Source organism: Neofelis nebulosa, chromosome 9 (assembly GCF_028018385.1).
Source record: "Neofelis nebulosa isolate mNeoNeb1 chromosome 9, mNeoNeb1.pri, whole genome shotgun sequence".
In the NCBI taxonomy this organism is placed as follows: domain Eukaryota; kingdom Metazoa; phylum Chordata; class Mammalia; order Carnivora; family Felidae; genus Neofelis; species Neofelis nebulosa.
Window position 1 is genome coordinate 18496449 of NC_080790.1, and position 9340 is coordinate 18505788.

Here is a 9340-nt window from a genome sequence, read left to right on the forward strand (position 1 = left end):
TAACTTACTTTACTGAAGTTTCAGGAATATCAGTTTCTTTATTTAAACCACCTCATCTGATATATGGTTAATACTGATCAATTCATTTCTGTTGTAACTGTCATCTGTGACTCAATATACAGATGTGCTCTGAAATAGTCTTTATCAGGTTCTATGCAGCCAAATAATCTTCCTCCTTGTAGTACTCCAAGCCAGCCTTCCCTCCTGTTCCGACTTTCCACTGCTTCCTGTCATACACCCTCCCTCTCAGACAAACAACAAGACTCCACCTTCTCTAAATGTGGCTGGCATTTCCCTGTCCCTGAGCATTTCCTGCCCCATTCTTTCCATCCTCCGTCTTTTGGCAACTGTTCACCCAAAGTCTACTAAAGCCTGGGCATTGCACCAGGCACTGGGTTACAAGGATGAATAGATAGGGTTGCTGCTCTCAAGGACATCACAATGGCCACATACACATGGGGCATGCTGTGACAGAGGTCAGTATGGGCTACTATGTCAGCACAGCAAGGATACTGGAGCAGGATTTCCTGAGAAGGAGCTGTTTAAGCTGGATCATTACTTGAGTTCCATATTACTAGTGAGTACAGCTACCTATCCTCAAAGGCAAGAATCTAGGCTCTGCCCTTTCTCTTCTACTTCCCATTTCTATGTAATAAACATACAGGACTTGGCCACCGAGAACATCAGGCATCCTCATCCATGCATCGAACTGGATGAGTTATACCTAAGACTGTTCCACATATAAGAGCTATCTGAGATTAGAGAAGAAGGAAATTGGAAGGAAGTAGAAAGCAGCTTACCAGGGCAGCCCTCATGGTGTTGGTGTTGGCATCTTACAATTGTTGTCAAACAAGATGGAAGTTACAGCATTGTCACTGTCCACACATGAGCACACTTGGTTGTTGTCCTGGTGGCAAGGTTACATAATTACAAACCTTGGTCTTTTAATCAACGAACCATTTAAGGATCATTTGAAGAAAAAAATAAATGAGTCCTGGATTCATACCTTCCTGTATGATGAAGAAAGCACCAGTTCTAGAACTTGTAAATGTGTGTCAGGGTCTGGGAAGAAACCCCCAGATCAATGGTGCAGTGCTGTGGGAAGAAATGCTTGTGTTCACTAGTCTTAATTTCACAGAGAGAGGCATTGCCTAGAGAACCATAGACACCAGCAACTCTAAATCAGAGAGCCAATCGGCAGAGCCCACCTTGTGAAGACAATTTAAGAATATTACAACCAACATATTTTGCTTGTATTTTCATTTTAATGTATGCACAAGTATCTAAACAAATCTTAAAGAGCTCTTTCAATAAGGGTAAAATTACAATTCTAAGATATAAAGCATTGTGGTCACAGTTTAATTGGCAGTACTTTTTTCCTCAGAGGTACATAAAATAATGGTGCATCTTAAAATCAATAGTGTCTTAGATGCTATGAAATATGGAGGCTACTTGCTTACCCAGTTAACCCACGGAATCCTAACTGTAATTAAGTTTTCTCTTTATGTATCGCTCCAGTTGAGTTGAAAGCTCCTCCAGTCCATTAGCTATCCACCTGAGCTCCAGAAATATGTCAGTGCTCTTTGTGTTCTCTGGAAGAGAACAGCAAAATGTGAAAAACTTTAATATTTAATACTGGCCTGTTATCCTCATTTCTGGTTTCAGGAATTAGATGGGAATGACTTCATTGCTCTGCAGGCAACTGTATTGATGGAATGGGCCTCACTCTGTGCAACAGATGTGCTCCCAGAGAATATGTGCTTAATTTAGATTTTTAAAAATTCAATTGTGCTCCCACAGAAAATCAGTTTGCTTAAGACATCACACACACACACACACACACACACACACACACACACACACAGGCATACACACACACACACACACACACACACAGGCACACATACACAATTTCACTTGAGAATCCTACAAACAAGGATCATAAGACTAGTTGGGAGCAGAGCCCAGGTCTGCATGCTGAGTTTCCTGACTCTGGTGGCCACCCCCACTCTTTTGAAGGATAATTATCTCTTTAGATTTATAAACCCAGAGAAATTGAAAACTCTTTCCACGTTACCTCTTAAACATGGGGCAACATGGTGTCACTAACAAGTATGTAATTCATGTATCTACAAGCCTTTGCTATAGGCTTTTGTGTCAAGAAATAGGAAAGTAAAAACGAGATCCTCAGCCTCGAGGAGGGGATTGCAATTGATGGGATTTTCAAAACGAGAAAATGGTCCAGGTCTAAGGAAATGGTGTTCAGTCACAGTATCCTAAGAGTGTTCACTGGAAGGATTTTCTCCTCCTGTCATTCTGAAATCTTAATGGGTTTGAATTGATTCACTGAGCCATGGCACTGAAAGGGAAGAGAAATGTCAAGGCTCCGTGTTTCTAGTCATGCATTGGGGGGGCCAGAGCAAAACGCACTTCAGAACTTCTAGGTTTGAATGCATTTCCACCATGAAAAATAAATCATTGCTCAAGCCTTTCCAAGCACCTGTAACGTTCCTTCTTGTCCTGGGTCCCTCTCCATGCAGCAGAAGGTGGAGCCTACCTGGTCCCCACTTTCAGGGAGATGACTGTAGGGATGTGGAGGTCATCCCCACACCTAAAGATAAGGGAAAGCCACCTAAGCAGATTTACTATTCCAAGGGGCCTGGGCTGTGGTTGCCATGGAAACAATGTGTCTGATACCATCACACCACAGGCTACGAACACCTTTACTGGGTAGTGGGTAGATGGAGAAAATTGCCAAAGGAATGTACCCAGAGGCCAGTAGGGGTAATAGTGCATCCAGCACACCCTGCAGAAAGCAATAACACCTCCTTACAGCAGTTCAGACCAGCACCTGGAGGTTGTAGGAGACACCTAACTGGAAACGTTCTGCTTCTGGCTGGTATGGCCTGGGTGCTCCCTCACTTCACTACACAAATTGCCACTAGTCTGGAGGCCTCTCTGATTGCCTCTGGGGCTCTCTGTTCAAACTAGGGAAGAACTATAAGCAGGGAATCAGAGAAGAGGGTAGAGGAGGATATCAATAGCATGAGGTGTTACATCACTGAGAATGCACAACAACCCAAAGGAAAATACAAAATGGTGTCATTATCTATTCTAGAATTGAGGTCAATGGACCATCAATTAAATTATGTATGTTAATACAAAGCCAGGTGAGGGCACTCTTCCTATACATCCTTACATACTGTTCTAAGATATTTCCTTCTTTTTCTTTATGCAAGTTTTTATCTAAATAACCACAAGGACCTCAGTGTAGGGAGGAAAACACACCCTGAAGGAGAGGAGAGATGCTAGTGATTTAGTGGGGTAGAGACCACATGTGTGTGGGTGGTTGGGGTGTGGAAACAGTGAGGCATTCTTCCAAGGACTGGGGACATGAGCCTGAGTTCCCACCAATTAAAAAAGATGTCACTTTCCCATCTGCCCCAGAACAGCTGTTGAGCTCACACTGCTGAGCAGTGCTGCTCAAAAACCACCTTCCCAACAAGAGTAGAGAAGTGCAGGCAGAGGGGCAGAACACCAGGCACAAAGAGGTCTAAGCCCCACTCCTTCCCCAAGGAGGAGCTTGTTTAAGCTAGAGTTTCAAGTAGTCCACCCCACTGAGAGCTCTGCTCTAGACTCATCCCTGAACCATACAGATCTCTGAGCCAGAGACATCCCATGTCAATGCTAGCAGAGGAGAACGTGGGGGTCATCACTCACATTTCTGATTTACAGATTACCTGAGGACTGTCCCAAAGCTGGAGAGCTGAGTTCTATTAACTGGTTCCTTGGTCTGAGGCCAAACTATCAGGCACCACTTCCTTCTAACATGTTGGATTTTCCAACATAGAATTATTTATTCATGAAGTTCCTTAGACCTGAATACTATTCAAGCTTATTCATTTTCTTACCTCCCCTAATAATCTATCATTGGAACTATACATTTGATTCCCAATTATAAACTAAGACTTACATCCAGGGCCCTGATATTGTCTTAGAAATGCAGAGTTGAACCCAAAACAAAGCCAATAAAGAAGGCATCTAAAATTCATTGGCACCACCATGCAGTTTGAGTCTTATTTAAAACAACTATTCATTTTAATGACTGTTCAAGTTTATTTTCATAAAAATGTGTTTTACATAAGCCCCAAAGTTTCATATACAATTAATTCCCTTCACAAAGAAGCTGTGTTTCAAATCCAGAATGGTCATGCTGGTCTCCATGACGGTAGGGCTTGTTTCTTTCAAGTTGTAGTTGCCTTTTTAACACTGTAATTAAGCTTGAGGGAAAAAAATCATAATGCAAACCAAATAAATCCTGCCCTTCATACAATTATGTATGGTATGTGGTGAGGAAAAAAAATGATCTAGGCTTTGTTCATCTTAAAATACACTTGGCAGCCACTTCACTTAATAAGCTCCTTTTTCTTTCTGAGAACAAGGAAGTCATGAAGTCCAAGCAATAATGGAGGAACGCTGGCACCCCCAGAGGGAAAGGACAACATCCTACAGCAGAGACCTGCAAACAGGGCTTGGAATGCTACTCTGATCCATCTCCTTCATGATAATTCTATCTCTCTGGATCTTGCTTTCTTTATTGTTTCTGCCTTTGGTGGACCCTAAAATTTACACGATGAGACAAAGCCCAACAGCAAGAAGGTGCAAACCTTGTTCTCCTGCAGTACCCCACAGTCCTCACGGAGTACCAGCCCTCCTGCTGGGTCCAATCTCTCTGACCCTGCCACTCCCTGATCACATAGGACCTGGCATGAGAGGCTGTCCCACTGGACCTCACAGTGTTCTCTCACTGGGGCTTGTACTCCACACACACATAAGCTTCCTCTGAGTCTGCCTTGACTAGTTCCAATCATAAGTGAGCTGCCACCTTTTCTTCTTCCCCTTATGTGTTCATAGGCTGGGGAGCACTGGGAGCACTTCCTCACTGTGGCTGAGGAAGCCACAAAATGGGGCAACCCAGATCTATCCACTTATTCCACCCTCTATCCACTCAGATCTATCCACTTATTCCACCCTCAGTGCTGGCAATCAGAACTTCCAACCTGGACTATTTCAAAGCTTTCCAAGATCCCTACTGTCTTCAAATTCTGTTTCCTCCAACCCAAAGAGCATTGCAATGGGTGTGAATGTTCTAAACAGCCATCCAACTACATCATGCTTCCTGCTCAGCAACCTTCATCAACACTGGGGATCAAAGTGTGGGCAGACCCTCACACTGACTTTCAAGAGTCTGGGTCCCATCTCTTCTTTTAAGTTAGTGTTTCCAACCGCTTCCTTTCTGTACAGTATTCGAGACACACTGGACTACTTACTGATCTCTGCCATCCTTTGATGGCCTCCATGCCTTTGCTGATTTTTTTTTTCTACTTAGAAGGTCAAGACTACCTGTTTAAATCCTACTAGCCATTCAAGGCTTGGTTCCTTACCACCTCCACCCCATTAAGAACTTTCTTCTTCTCCACACGAGCCCCATAAAAGCCTCATGTAGCTCACTGAGAGCTCTTACTTTGTTTCAACAACAAGCAACCAATGCTCCATGCCCCACCTTGCATGTTGGCCCTCTATGAGGATGTCTTACTCAGCATACAGTCCAAATGCTCCTGGAGGGCAGAAGCCACATCCAATCAATCTATTCCTCCTGCTGGGTAAAGTAGCTTGCATTTAATAGACAATTAAATATATATTTGTTGACAGAATAACTGAATGAGACACTTCCCCAGAGTTTTGTTTTATAAAGAAGTTTAGAGGGAGAAGTAAATTTGCATACTATGTTCTGAATTTTGTCTGACACCTTATCACATCAAGATAGGTAGCAATCCTATAAGTCTCAGATTAGATGTCACTTCCTACATTAGGTGAAGTTAGGTTCCTCCTATGTACCATCACACACACTCACACACATGTGCATGCACACACACACACATACACACACACTTGCTCTGAGTGCTGGTACAGGACAGAGGAGGTGGGGAGGTACATTTCCACTCCTGGTTTTTTACTCCATTGGAGGTGAGCTTCCACCAGCATCATACTCCTGGCCTCTCTCTCCACCCCTCATTCACCCATGCTGAGTTTATACTGATTCTTACAAAGGGGAAGAAGGAACCATGACCTAGTTACTTAGGCGCAAGTTCCCTGCAGGAAGCACATCCCATGCCTGCCTGCTCATCCCCTGGGGCTTTCATTGGGATGCAGACTCTCCTGCTGCAAATGGGAGCCTTGGCCTGACCCAGACTTCCGGGACTAATGGACCAGCTGAACAAACCAAGATTCAGTGTCAGGCAGCCCATTTGCCTAAAGGTGTAAGCTATATTCTCTAATAACAGCTTCCTGTGAATCTCAGTGCTGACTTGATTTGCCATCTGCCTTACCCCTTCATCTTGTATCTTGGTTGGCTCAGATCTTGAGTGAGGAAGAGGAGAGTTATCCATTGGACCTTTTAAAACACCAACTTTGTCTTACAATAATTTCTTATTTATCATCAGTGTTCGCTGTGGACCCTCAGCTACGCGAGGACTGGCTCTTCTCTCCTGTTCAACATGTCCAGGGTACCCAGCCATAACCAGTGTGTGTTGAATGCTAAACTCTAGTGGTTAATTTAAAAAAGTTATTATTGACACTATTGAGAAAAATTAGAAGAAAGAGGGAAAGAAAACAGGGACAGAAGGAAGAGGAAAGGGAAGGAGTTCTACAAGAAAGAGACTGGCAAGGAAGAGAAGGCAGGAGGAAAAAAGGGCGTGATGAAAAAGGAAGGATGGAAAGAAGGAAGGGAGGAGGGAGGAAGGGAAGCAAAGAGTAGGAATCAAGGGGGGAACATGGAAAGAGAGACAAGGATAAGCCAAATGGGGGATAAAAAGATAGTTCCAGGGGCGCCTGGGTGGCGCAGTCGGTTAAGCGTCCGACTTCAGCCAGGTCACGATCTCGCGGTCTGTGAGTTTGAGCCCCGCGTCAGGCTCTGGGCTGATGGCTCGGAGCCTGGAGCCTGTTTCCGATTCTGTGTCTCCCTCTCTCTCTGCCCCTCCCCCGTTCATGCTCTGTCTCTCTCTGTCCCAAAAATAAATAAAAAACGTTGAAAAAAAAAATTAAAAAAAAAAAAAAGATAGTTCCAGAACCGGTGCCCTGCAAGCACAGCCAGAGAACCACTGGAATCACAGCAGGTGCCTGCCTCTCTCTGCCCTCCCCTCTTCCCAGCCTCTCAGGGCTTCTGGTCCCACCCACTCCCAACTTCCAGCCATAAAAGGAGCACACACTTCCCAGCCTTTCTCTCCATGAGCTGCTGGGAGGAGGAAATGGAATGGATACAGATGAACACACCTGGCAAGGAGGAGGCAGCACCAAGGGGAGGCCTTATTACTGCTCTAAGGTGGCCACAGGACCCCCAACACTGCCTAAGCAGGCCCCCTCCCCAGAAGCTCAGAGAATGGCCTCTGATAGGCAAATACCACAGGCTCCTCCCACTGCACCCCCCAGCCCCACTCCCACTGCCCTCCCCCTGCCTTCCACCCCTTGCTGCTCAGTTCTCATTATCCTTCTGCTAATCGAGTACAGCTGGGCACTTGATCAAAGCTATTGGTTCTGTAACTCACCCAAACGCATCACAAGCGGAGACTTTTATGACCGTCCCTGGGTATATATCTCTGTGATATATCTCCTCTGTGAGCGTGCTCCGGCTGCCCCTGGAGTCTAGACACATCTCATTTCAAAGGATGTTTGAGAAAAGGAACCTGAGGCCTCTAATAGGTCTTCCTTCCTGCACACCACCCCCTTTCACCCAACGGCCAAAGAGGCACAAACATTTCTCAGAAAATAAGCAGGAAAATTAAGGTTAATCATTTTGTATTTATCTGATCTATAGATGAACTAGTATCACCAGGCAGCACTCATAACTGAATACTTCCTGGGACCCCCAAACAGTGGAGATTTTACAAAGAAATTCTGCTCTATTCATAAGAAACATGTCCTGTTTATACCCAAGTTATGTCACCCACAAAATGACCTTTCAATATTTACACATTCAATGCACATTGATGATGATGATTAACACTGTGTTGTTGTTGTTGTTGTTATTAAAACCTTAAGTTTTCCTCTCTGAGCCTTGGGTAACTTGAATGACACTCCCTATTAGTCTGCTGAGCTGTCATAAAAAGTCCCACAGACCGTGTGGCTTCCACAACACAAATTTAGTTTCTCACAGCCATAGAGTCTGAATGTCTGACATCAAGGTATCAGCAGGCTTGGTTTCTTCTAAGGCCTGTCTCCTTGGCTGGTAGATGGTTGTCTGCCATCTGGGTTGTCTATTCAGACAACCCAGGGTCTTCACATGGTCTTTCCTCTGTGTGTGTCTGAGTCCCAATCTCCTCTTATAAGGACATCAGTCATAGAGGAGTAGGGCTGCCCTAATGACTTCATTTTAACTGTCTCCGAAAAGACCCTGTCTCCAAGTACAGTGACATTCTGAGGTACCGGGGGCTAGGACATCAACATATGAATGGTGGAGGGGGGAATAAAATTCAACCCATAACACATTCTGTCCCAAATTCTCTCCTCAAGCCAGACCATAGTAGTCAAGAGAACAAAGTAAAGACCCAATTCCCAACCTCTACTAAGAACAGGGAAATTGTTAGCGAGCACCCCCAACTTGGGAGCACCCCCAACTGACAGACCCTTCAGGGCAACCTGACTGGAACCAACTCTCCACCCTGTTATTAAGCTGTCCAGTTCTGAGGTACTGAGAAGGGATTGATAGGTGCCACCAGAGATGATAGCTCAGCTTTCCAGGGGGTGTGATGCAATGTGTTAGATCTTCATCTCCCCCCACCAAAGGAAAAGTAAACCCTGGCGGAAATGGCTGTAGTCAGTTAGTTAACTTCCCTGAACCTTGGTCTCTTCATCTGTAAGTTGAAGAGAGAATTGGATCTACTTCATTTAACCATATGAAGATTAAATGAGAATATCTACCTTTTACTTAACACAGTGTCTGGCACACAGTAAGTGCTCAAAACACACTAGCCAGAGTGACAGTGGTGGCAGTGGTGGGAATCAGGGGGCATATTTTATCATCTCCCAGATCTGCTCTAGTGTCCCCGCTTCCCCAGCCTTGGCTGTGCTCTTAACTTCCTTCCCTTACCAACAGATGCCTCTTTCCTCTTCTCTGCCATCCCTCAAAGGCCAGCTCTGGCCCCACCGTCTCCCAGATGGTTTTCTAGAACTCTTTAGCATGCACAAGCTCTTTGCCTCTGGACTTCAACAGCTCAAGCCAACAGTGTTTCCTTTGGCCTTAAGCCCCATCTTGTGCTGCTGACCTGTGTGTTCTTCCTAGCTA

The 9340-nt window shown here is 44.9% G+C and overlaps 1 long non-coding RNA gene across 1 annotated transcript; it reads left to right on the forward strand.

Moving 5' to 3' along the window:
• The first annotated feature begins 490 nt into the window (after window positions 1-490).
• On the forward strand, window positions 491-6360 carry LOC131484446 (uncharacterized). Its single transcript, XR_009248255.1, has 3 exons — window positions 491-577; window positions 4437-4659; window positions 6143-6360. It is a non-coding gene; the product is annotated as an uncharacterized LOC131484446 (long non-coding RNA).
• Window positions 6361-9340: the final 2980 nt, after the last annotated feature.